The 10,057-nt window shown below is 40.8% G+C and overlaps 1 protein-coding gene across 4 annotated transcripts in view; it reads left to right on the top strand.

Annotated features, from left to right (window-relative positions):
* The first annotated feature begins 2,879 nt into the window (after window positions 1-2,879).
* The window catches only part of tncb (tenascin Cb), a 43,237-nt gene continuing 36,059 nt past the window's right edge, over window positions 2,880-10,057 (top strand). Inside the window, exon 1 of one of the 4 annotated variants that reach the window (XM_060884359.1) lies at window positions 2,880-3,286. The gene's annotated coding sequence lies outside the window, so the exon portion shown is untranslated. The remainder of the gene's footprint in view (window positions 3,287-10,057) is intronic. The other 3 variants (XM_060884358.1, XM_060884361.1, XM_060884360.1) reach the window with 3 other exon arrangements.

Genomic DNA, 10,057 nt, shown 5'->3' with positions numbered 1-10,057 from the left:
TAGAAACTGTGCTTTAATAAAAACATAGAAGCACCATGGAAGCAGATAAAGCTCCCCAAGCCTGAGGAACGCTAGACGAGCGAGGTCACAGGGGTCACGGTAAACTTCTAATCTCCTGTCACCGTTGGCAGAAATTTACAGGCTTTTTATACACACATACACAGAGGTTACTGACCTGTGTGTGGTCCAGGACATCATTCAGCCTGTTTTACCCTGCCCTAGCAATTAAACCTGGGCCTGTTACTAATCTTATACGATATATTTTACTTTTGTTATTTTTACTTCTGCTGCTAAGATTTCTCTTCATGTAGAGACAGTGAAGGTTGTTTTTCATTAGTCTAAACGTAATGACAATGTATTCTTAGCTTCTGCAAGACTAATAAGCTGAGAATATAAGCAAGAAATAGCTTCCTTAAACAAACTGAAGACATGGTCCTGTTTTGCCAGTTTTTCACTTCGTCTGCAGACTTTACACTTTAAACAGATCATTAGTGTTAAAACTGAACACATGAGCCAACAGTCAAGTAATAAATATGGCAGGAAGTGACGGTTTCTGTAGCCAAACTGGCCATATGACCTTTCTTGTGTTAACCCACCCGACTCTGGCTCCCTGCTGCATAATAGATGACCGTAAGGCTGAAAAGGGAAAAAGTGAGGTTGGAGAAATGCCAATATTACCTGGGAATTCATTTTTAATGAGGTAAACAGGTCTGTGCAGGTCACCAGAGTGTCTGCGAGATGAGGCCACGTCCCTCCAGTCCTCTGTTCTCTTATTGCAGTCTTGCAGCTCCTGACACTCGACTATGCCATAGGCAGGAGCCACTTCCTCCTATAATTAGATCCCACTAGCGCTGACAGAGAGTGTCTTGCTACCTGTCGAGCCCTTGTGCTTTTCTTTCAGTGGACTGCTACCAATTACAGGGAGGAAAAAGTACTGCCTGAACTCAACAACCTTCCCCCCCTAAGATACATACCTGTAGATGGATCTTTGTAATGGCCACTGCAATGTAGAAGAAAGTGTGCATTGTAATTGTTTCGCTAAAGTGCATCGCAAACATATGGTTGCATAATGGCCTGTTGCTTTGGGAGCAACCATTTTGCTTTCAAAGCCATTAGGAAAACGGTTGAAATCAAGTCTCAGCAGTTGAGAAATAAGACTCACACCTACTCTCGCTGTAAAAAAAAAAAAAAAACACATTATTTGTCACGACTGGAGTAAATATATCTGGATCACCTGCTAGAGCCATATGTAAGGAAAACAGGGAAAGGTGGTGGTGGTGAGCAATGTTGTCATTTGGGAAATCAGGACTGCAGGATAAGTCTTTCTCTGAATGCTTGAATCATGGGAAAGCTTGACCAACTGGGGAACGTGTTTCTCCAAACACGGATCCTCATAAGTAGGAGGGCAGAGAGAACGTGTGAGAGAAAGGTGAGAGGCGGAACAGATGGATAGAGCTGCAGTGTATTCTTATGAGGCCAGGGAACTTGTCTACCTCCCTTTGAAGACATCCAGTCACACACAAACACACACAGAATAACAACCCTTCTTGCAGGTGGTCTACTGTGGTGTGAAGAGACTTTAGGAAAACTGTCGACTTCTATATTTGGTGTGATTTCAGCCATTAGCAGAAGACGCGGCTTATTATGAGGGCGCAAGGTGTGTGGTTTGGCAAAAAGTAATAGAGGATGAGAGGACTGTTATAATTTTCTTTGTTTGGCGTTGATATGAATGAAACCCTTCAATGTACAGAGGGTTTTGCACCACTTGATAGATGAGTGGTGTGAATTCCATGAGTGTCCCGGACGAATCCCAGATTAAAATCCCACATGGATGGTGTGCATCAGCAGCAACGCGTGACCCATCAAGCCTGTTTTGATCAAGCTGGCTCTCCCTCAACACAGAGCACATTTCAAATTCTTCCCTTGGGGAAAGCCCTCATGATTTCCACAACCCCCTATTCCAGGCACTGAAAAGCTCCGGGGTCAGATTTCCCCCACCCATAGAGTGTCATCATCTCCAGAGCTGATGAGGCTCATTGGAAATCTTTGAAGGGCATTTCTGCTTTGCGGTTTAGAACCAAGTGTGTGGGGCGTCTTTGTTAGAGTGAGTTTAATTCAACCGGGGATCCTGTTTACTAGAAATGCGGGGGCACCACGTGGGATGGTAATTGAAGCCAGCATGGTTTGGGGTTCCGTTCTACCTGCAGAGTGTGTGTGTGTGTGTGTGTCTGTGTGTGATGCTGGAAAGGTTTCAGATACAGTGATTAAGTGCTGTGTGTTTGCAGAATTGCACCAGAAATCTGTGATCCATCCCTTTTAATGTAGAACCAATGCAGCTTTCTGGATCATCTACCTTAACTAAAATGACTTTTTTCTTATTTATTTATTTTTTTCATATTGAGCTGTTGGAAGTGGGATTATAACGATTGGCATGCAAATTCTGTCATTGCCGGTGTCATCACCGTCATTGAACACATAGACAAGCTCGCTTTTCTTTTCACCCCTCGTTTATTCTAATCCTGAAATGTATGTTAATGCAGCCTTGGGTCTCTTCCTCCCACCATTTGCTGCTCCACTTAATGCTCTCTCTCTCTCTCTCTCTCTGTCTCTCTCTCTCTGTCTCTCACACACACACACACAAACACACATATCCACACATGCCCTCTCTTTCTTTCTTTCTTTTCTCACATAGCCTTTCTCTCCCATTATACTTTTTCTCTCACGCACTTTCCGTCTCGCACTAGCTCTCCATCTCCTGAAAATCTTTCTCTCTCACCCCCCACACTCGTTTTTTTCTCACACACCCTCTCTGACTCTCTCTCATGCAGCTCAGCCTAGAGGCATCCCGTTTCAGTTCTCCAGCTTCCACAGAGAGAGAGAGAGAGAGAGAGAGAGAGAGAGAGGGAGAAAGAAGGAGGGAGAGGAGAAAGCAGGGGGGTATATAAGAATGGTAGGTGGGAGTGGGGTCTGACCGCAAAGTGTCTACTGTTTAAGAGAAAGGGACCTCTCCCCCCCTCTCTCTCTTTCAGTGGCTCCCTCTCTCAGGCTGCAGCGCCAGCAGGCTCGTTGCCTCCGTGGATCACTACTGCTGAGAGGGGAAAAAAAAAAGAGAGAGAGAGTGAGAGCAAGAGAGAGAGAGAGAGAATTGACACAACTTGCATCTCTCTAGGGAAAACAAGACAGCTCAAAGAAAAAGAAAAAGTCACAAAAAGAAGCTTTGCAGAGATTTGAAGTTTGGAGTGGCACATAGTAGAATAAAGAAGAGTGCATCATTTCATACACGAAGGTAAGAGCAGAGCTACTGACATTTCTGTCGACCTGTAAGAGTTGTGCTGAGTGGCTGTGAACTAAAATGATCAATTTTGAGACTTTGCAGTTACATGATGTTTTGACATTTTGGTATAAATGATATTGTGACTACCTAAGAGGCAAAAAAATAAAAATTACAGCATGTAGAGACAATATGGGCTTTCTGTACTGTATATACATTGATTTGATTGATAGTTGATTGATATATGTGATGGTAGAAGATATAGGCTGGTTCATAAGGGAAGGGTTTTTTTTTTCGTTCTTTTTGTAGTTAGTTTGATTTTTGTTTTGTTTTGTTTGCCAGTGCATGCAGTGCGTTCACTTTGGGTTAGACAGTACATATTACCTGCCAGGATGTCTGCATCTGGATTTTTCTCTGTTGCTCATCCATGCCAGGAAAATGCCAGCTGGTTAGTGTTAGCACTGTTATTTAGTCTTCTTTCAGATCCTGGTAAACAGCGGGCATCAGATTCCACTTCTCCTCTCACATCCTTTCACGGCAATGAGACAGTACAAGTGCCTGCTTAGGGCATCGTTACAGGAGAGATTCGTGTGAGGAGAGAGTTTTCGATCCTCTGTGTGTGTGACTCTATGAAAGAACGAGAGAGAGTGAGAGAGAGAGAGAGAGAGAGAGAGAGAGAGAGAGAGAGAGAGAGAGAGAGAAGAAAGAAAGAGAGAAGGGGCGGGGGTTCTGACAGAGACCCCCAGGATCTCCGGGTTCCTTTTTAAAGAGACAGATTGTCATCACTTGCTATTTGTATGTAGAGTTGCTTACACACTTCACACACTTCTATAGACATATGCACATTCTATACATTTTCTATTCAACATTTAATTCCATCTTTTTAAATGTCAATTCTGTATAATAGTCAAAGATGAAGAATATAAAGAGAGAACGATTAAAGAATATATAATCTATAAAGAGGGGGGCACGGTGGCTTAGTGGTTAGCACGTTCGCCTCACACCTCCAGGGTTGGGGGTTCGATTCCCGCCTCCGCCTTGTGTGTGTGGAGTTTGCATGTTCTCCCCGTGCCTCGGGGGTTTCCTCCGGGTACTCCGGTTTCATCCCCCATGTCCAAAGACATGCATTGTAGGTTGATTGGCATCTCTGGAAAATTGTCCGTAGTGTGTGATTGCGTGAGTGAATGAGAGTGTGTGTGCCCTGCGATGGGTTGGCACTCCGTCCAGGGTGTATCCTGCCTTGATGCCCGATGACGCCTGAGACAGGCACGGGCTCCCCGTGACCCGAGGTAGTTCGGATAAGCGGTAGAAAATGAATGAATGAATAATTTATAAAGATAACATGGAAAATAAATTATAGAAAATATATACAGTATAGAATAAAAAAAGAGTTCAAATTGGTGGTAAAAAAAATTGTAAATGAAGATTATTTTAGAACTTCTTTACACACACACACACACACACACACACACACACACACACACATATATTTTGTAAAAAAGCATGTAATGATATAATGATGTCGTTCAGTACTTACCCATGTTCATATCTTTTGGTCTTCTTCTAATGGAAACATCTCAAAAAGAAATCTTTGACCCATATCAGCTCTTAATAGAGCCTTTATTTATTACATATAGCTGAATGCACAGCACATGTCTATCTAGCGTTGCTGTTTTGTCATTATTGCCACTCGACTTCTCGTATCTAATGATTAGGGTTTTGATTATGACTGCCAGCCTGCCAGCCAGCGGCGTTTCCCAGACACTGGAACAGACTGTAAATGTTTTATTGGTGCTATGTTCAGGACATTCACTGACACTGGGTACAGATGAATGGGAAAGCAGGCTTTGTTTCAACAGCTGCTAGGATCAGAGTGCTGGCCACGCAGATGAATATTAGGAAGAGTAAAAACACAAAAAGAAAATGAAAGAAATAATCTGAGGTGTTAAAATAAAAAAGTGTCATTGTGGTTACTGAAACAGTACGTCTTTTTCTGATTTAGTTAGATTTAACATATCTGTAGAATATCATAGGTAATTTAGGTAAAACTCAATTTGTACCAAAGAATGAACCTTACGCTGTATATTTTCACATAAAGATAGACTTTTGAGGGAAAAGGTTCCACCTATATTTCATTTTGTCTTTAAAGAGATAGAACTGTTAATTATCAACCTTTCAAAAAAAAAACCCTTTAAGAACCTGAAACTTAAACACAGTGAGAAGGCTTGAGGATGACTCAAGGTTTGTTTGGATAGAACACAATGTACTAACATTAGGTTCTAAGTATACATATAGGTCATCTGATGTAGGGTTCTATGTACAACCAGTTTATGTGCTAGAGAAAATGGTATAATTATATTTTTTAATTATTTTAATAATATTTAAAAAAAAATTTATAAGGTTCTATCTAGCATCAGCGTGTTCCAACTTCCTTCAAGAGGTGAAGCACTAGGGGACCGTATTGGGTGCTGGGTGGGTTTTTTCTATACAATTACCAAATGTTTTACTTAGCACTCAAAAGAATGATCTGATATAGGGTTCTTCATATAATGGGATATTCCAGAAGAACCCTATTGGTGCTAGACATCTGCAATGTTCATGTTCCATCTAGCACCCAAATGGTATAAGATCCTTGTGATGTAAGGTTCTATATAGAACCTACAAATAGAACCTTATCATGTTTTTCAAACACATCCAATTCCAGTCTCCAATTCAATACATCTGCAATGGTGCCATTATTTTATTAAAAAGTCTAAAGTTTTTAAAAGGTTCTTAGACGGACATGATGTAATGTTTCAGAGTTCAAAGGTTCCTGAAGTGTTCTAGCAACATCTGGTGTAATGACGGTTTGCCTAACAGTTGTTATTAGAGTGCTTAAGCTAATAATGGTTCAAGAATGAACCAAAAGTTCTTAGTATTCAGAGAACTTTCTGCTAAAAACTGTTGAGTCTAAACTTCACACGATAGCATCCAAGCCTTGTTGTATAAATCACTACTTAAATCGTGTCCTTGTCAGATGGACTATGAATCTATAAATAATCACTTTTTTCCCTCTGAAATTAGCCACAAAGGCACTCTAAATGATTCATGAGGTTCCATGAACAAAGATTTCCTCTAACTCTGATGAGTAAAACTCCAGATGGTTTTAATGTCTGTCTGATGCTAATGCAAGAGGTCTAGCGAAAAGCCGTCGACTCAGAGCTCTTTATACTGCCAGTGTCTGTTCTGCTGAACACACGTCTGAGTCAGTGCCAGTGATCCGTCGAACAGGAATGTGCACCATTACATGACCAAGACAAAAAGTTTAGTCTGGAAATGTTCAAAAGATTAATTAGAGTATAGTTCGACCTGTCACTCAGAGTTTACGTCTACACGGATGACATTTGGAAGATGGTATTACGCAGAGCAACATTTATCTTGTGTTATCCAAATAAGCAGTTACGGGTTAAGGGCCTGACTTGAGAGCCAGCAGTGGCAGCCTGGCAGTGCTGGGATTTGAAGTCATGACCTCCTTTTCATTGACCCCAGTGGACAGAGTTCTCTACCTTAAAGTGTGTTAATCTTTGTGCCTTTGCAACAGAAGGCAAAACAGATGTGATCACCCTACAGCCAACATTCCAGCTGCTGGAAAACGGGTGTTTTTCTGTCAGGGTGGCAGTTAAGTTCATCCTGAACTTCTGGTATTTCCCATAACCATATTATATCAGGCAAAACAGATAATGTCCTTGAACAACCCCACAATTGTCATAATGCACTATGCTCATATGAAGAGGATCATGTGTTTCTCATCACCCTTTTCCTTTTAAGATTTTAAAGTCCTCCAAGAAGTTTTGTCAACTCAACACTTTCACCATAATGTACATGTTGCTCCGTAGACAGATTTGTGTGCATTCCAGAGCCGTTGGCTTTTACTGCCATGCAGCTCAAAGAAGCAGAACCAGGACCAAGGACAGAGAAATTCCTGCAGGTCTGAAATGAACGGACGCAGCTGTGGATGGCGACTAGTGAAGCGTTTGTCCACATGTCTCAGACTGAGAGCGAATCCTTCATTATCTGTAAGTGCTGAACAGCAAATTCCTCACTTCTGACGTGTGCAGAAAGTAGTGCAGCTTCCTTCAATCATCATTTTGGCAAGAGCGAAGTGCTGCAGGAATCCACAAGAGAGAGAGTGTTTTACTTCACTTTAATGTTTGTGTAATGTTTTATCAATCTGGGCTGTGTTCAGAGTTCGTGTCTGAGATCCAAAAATGATTCTAGAAAAGTCTAGAAAAAGCGGAGAAACAAGTCATCCAATTATGTAATTCATTTGTGTGTAGTGCTACACCTCCAAAGATCCCTCCAAGATTTAAAGTGCTTGAGAAAGGGTTTTCTTAATAGCAGCTAGATTTAAACATGAACTAAAGATGAATATGATGATCAGGGAATGAGAAGATGGCAAGCACAGAAATAAACATCTAATAGAAACCTTGTATCCTAGTGCAGGACCTGAATTTTTTCAACATGGAATTCACCTGCATCAGCTATATAGGGACACAATGACAATAAAGCATCTTGACTCTTGACTTGACGCTAGTAAAAAAAAACACTGGAATATTTTGCACTGTTTTAGTATTACACACTAAGCATGCTTAACTCAGCTATGACTATGACCCATAAAATTTAATTGTGTATTCATATTCACACATACATATAAAAGCTTCTTGACAAATACTCTATACTCCAGCTTTCGGCAGAAATTTGACTTTACCTTCCAGAGTAACCTGATCCTCTCGCAGTCATCCCATCAAGAACGTTTGCTTACCTTGTGGTATTCATCGCTCTCGAATACAGACCCTAACTAACAGATTATACGTCAATCAAATTAGAGAGAGGTTTTTTAATACTCACTGCTATAAGTTGTTAACGAAAGCAAGGGGATTTGGGAACAGGGATTATAAAGGCTGCTCTGTTAAGAGTTTTCTGAATATAGGGGGGAATAATAATATTGTGTTGTAAACAGAACATCTGAGGACCGCTATTCTGGCTGCTCCAGGGGTCAGGATAATAAACATCAGGTCAACAGAGCTTTTAAGGTAAAACCAGACTCTGTGTAACAAATGTTCCTCTCTAATTATACCATATGGGATGAATTCAAGGTGCACATGCGTCTCGGGTCAGGAAAGGTTAACCTCAATTCCAAGGTCATGGTTAGTGTCAATTGTATCTGTTTCATCATTAAGGTTAAAGTTGATATGCTGCTTGTTTCCAGTTCGTTTCACTGCATGTTGACAGACCATAGACTGCAACATGTTTTAATATCCAGCTTGTCAGAATGTTTGTTGGATGACTAGACAGAACGATAAAGCAGAGTCTTGGCGTCAGACAGATCGTTTGTGCTGATGTTGAAACGCCATCAGATCCAGACGTCAGGGCATCTGGATTCACTTCGTACTGCCTTTCTTTTAGCAAAGCTATTATTTAGCCTTCTTAACTTTCTAGGTCCTAAGTCAAACTTTCCATTTCTTTCACAAAGTCACTCAACCCCCAACCCCCCAAAATTCGGTTGTAAAATTTCGGTGTGATTTCAACGAACTTCTACCATCCCTTGAAGCAGTGTGAACGCAGCTCGTTCTCCACACACCCACACCATTATCGCACACACACACACACAAACACACACACCAACCTGCTTATCGATGCCATCTGAGCCTTCAGCATCATTAAAGCTCTATAAATGGGGCTTGGCTGGCATGAAAATCAGCCTTTCAGTTACTGAGAAGATGGAAAATGTACTTTAACCTCCAAAGAATTATGACTTATCAGTGTATGAAAATAGTGTAATGTTCATACATTGTTTTAAATTACATTACCTGTTAAACACTTCAGTCCACAAAACCATCATTTATTTAATTTTCATAACTTTAATTTGTCATTTAAAAGCTCTGAAAGCTTCTGTATTTGGGGGTTGTGTGTGTGCATGCACTTATGCATGACTATCATCACCCAAGATATTCATTCGTGTCGATCTGGCCTCTGGACTCCTGACAATGTTTAAATGAGTGCTTTTTCTCTAGAACATTGAGCCGAATAAAAATAAAGAGCCAAGAAAGAATTGGCACAGGCTCTGAAAAGACTTATTTGGAGCCAGTGAACTGTTGCAACCCATCAGCTAAGGCTCAGAAAACCAACAATATCTCAGCACTCTTTTATTCCTTTCTGTATTTCTTTCTTAAAGACAATATATTTCATTTTAATATGCTCCATATTGACTCAGCAAAGAAAATATTCAAGTAATATACAAAGAAAGAAAAGACTACCAGCCAGACAGCACAAGAATAAGTGAGAAAAAGTACAAATAAAGGAAAAGTAAAAATTGAAAACGGAAAGGAAAAAAGAAAATGGAAAGAACCCTCGTCTAGGAAGTCCATGTTCATTTCTCAGGTGAGTGACAACTTGAAAATCCATTTATGAGCCGATAATATGAGCAAGCGCTGCTCGCTGGGCCATCGATCCAAACACACACACAGGCAGACAGCCTTATGAGCTAGCCTGGAAATCCATCTCTTTGTTTGATGATTAGGAGGCGCAATCATAGTGCTATCCTCAGCAGCACTCTGTCTATGGTTGTGACCTTCCAGTTTGGCAGATCAATAAAAACTGGTTTTCTTGAGACAGATAAGTAGGTTTCTCATATCTCAAAGACCATTTCATTATGATTTGTCCAGTTTCAGTATTGTCACCAAGTTAGACTTTGCGGTCCCTGTGCTTAAACTTGACCTTGACTGCTCCAGAAACTCATTCATTTTA

The sequence above is a fragment of the Tachysurus vachellii genome, chromosome 12, assembly GCF_030014155.1.
Source record: "Tachysurus vachellii isolate PV-2020 chromosome 12, HZAU_Pvac_v1, whole genome shotgun sequence".
NCBI classification, from domain to species: domain Eukaryota; kingdom Metazoa; phylum Chordata; class Actinopteri; order Siluriformes; family Bagridae; genus Tachysurus; species Tachysurus vachellii.
The sequence above is the reverse complement of the archived record's forward strand: the minus strand, read 5'-3'. Positions and strand labels throughout refer to the sequence as shown.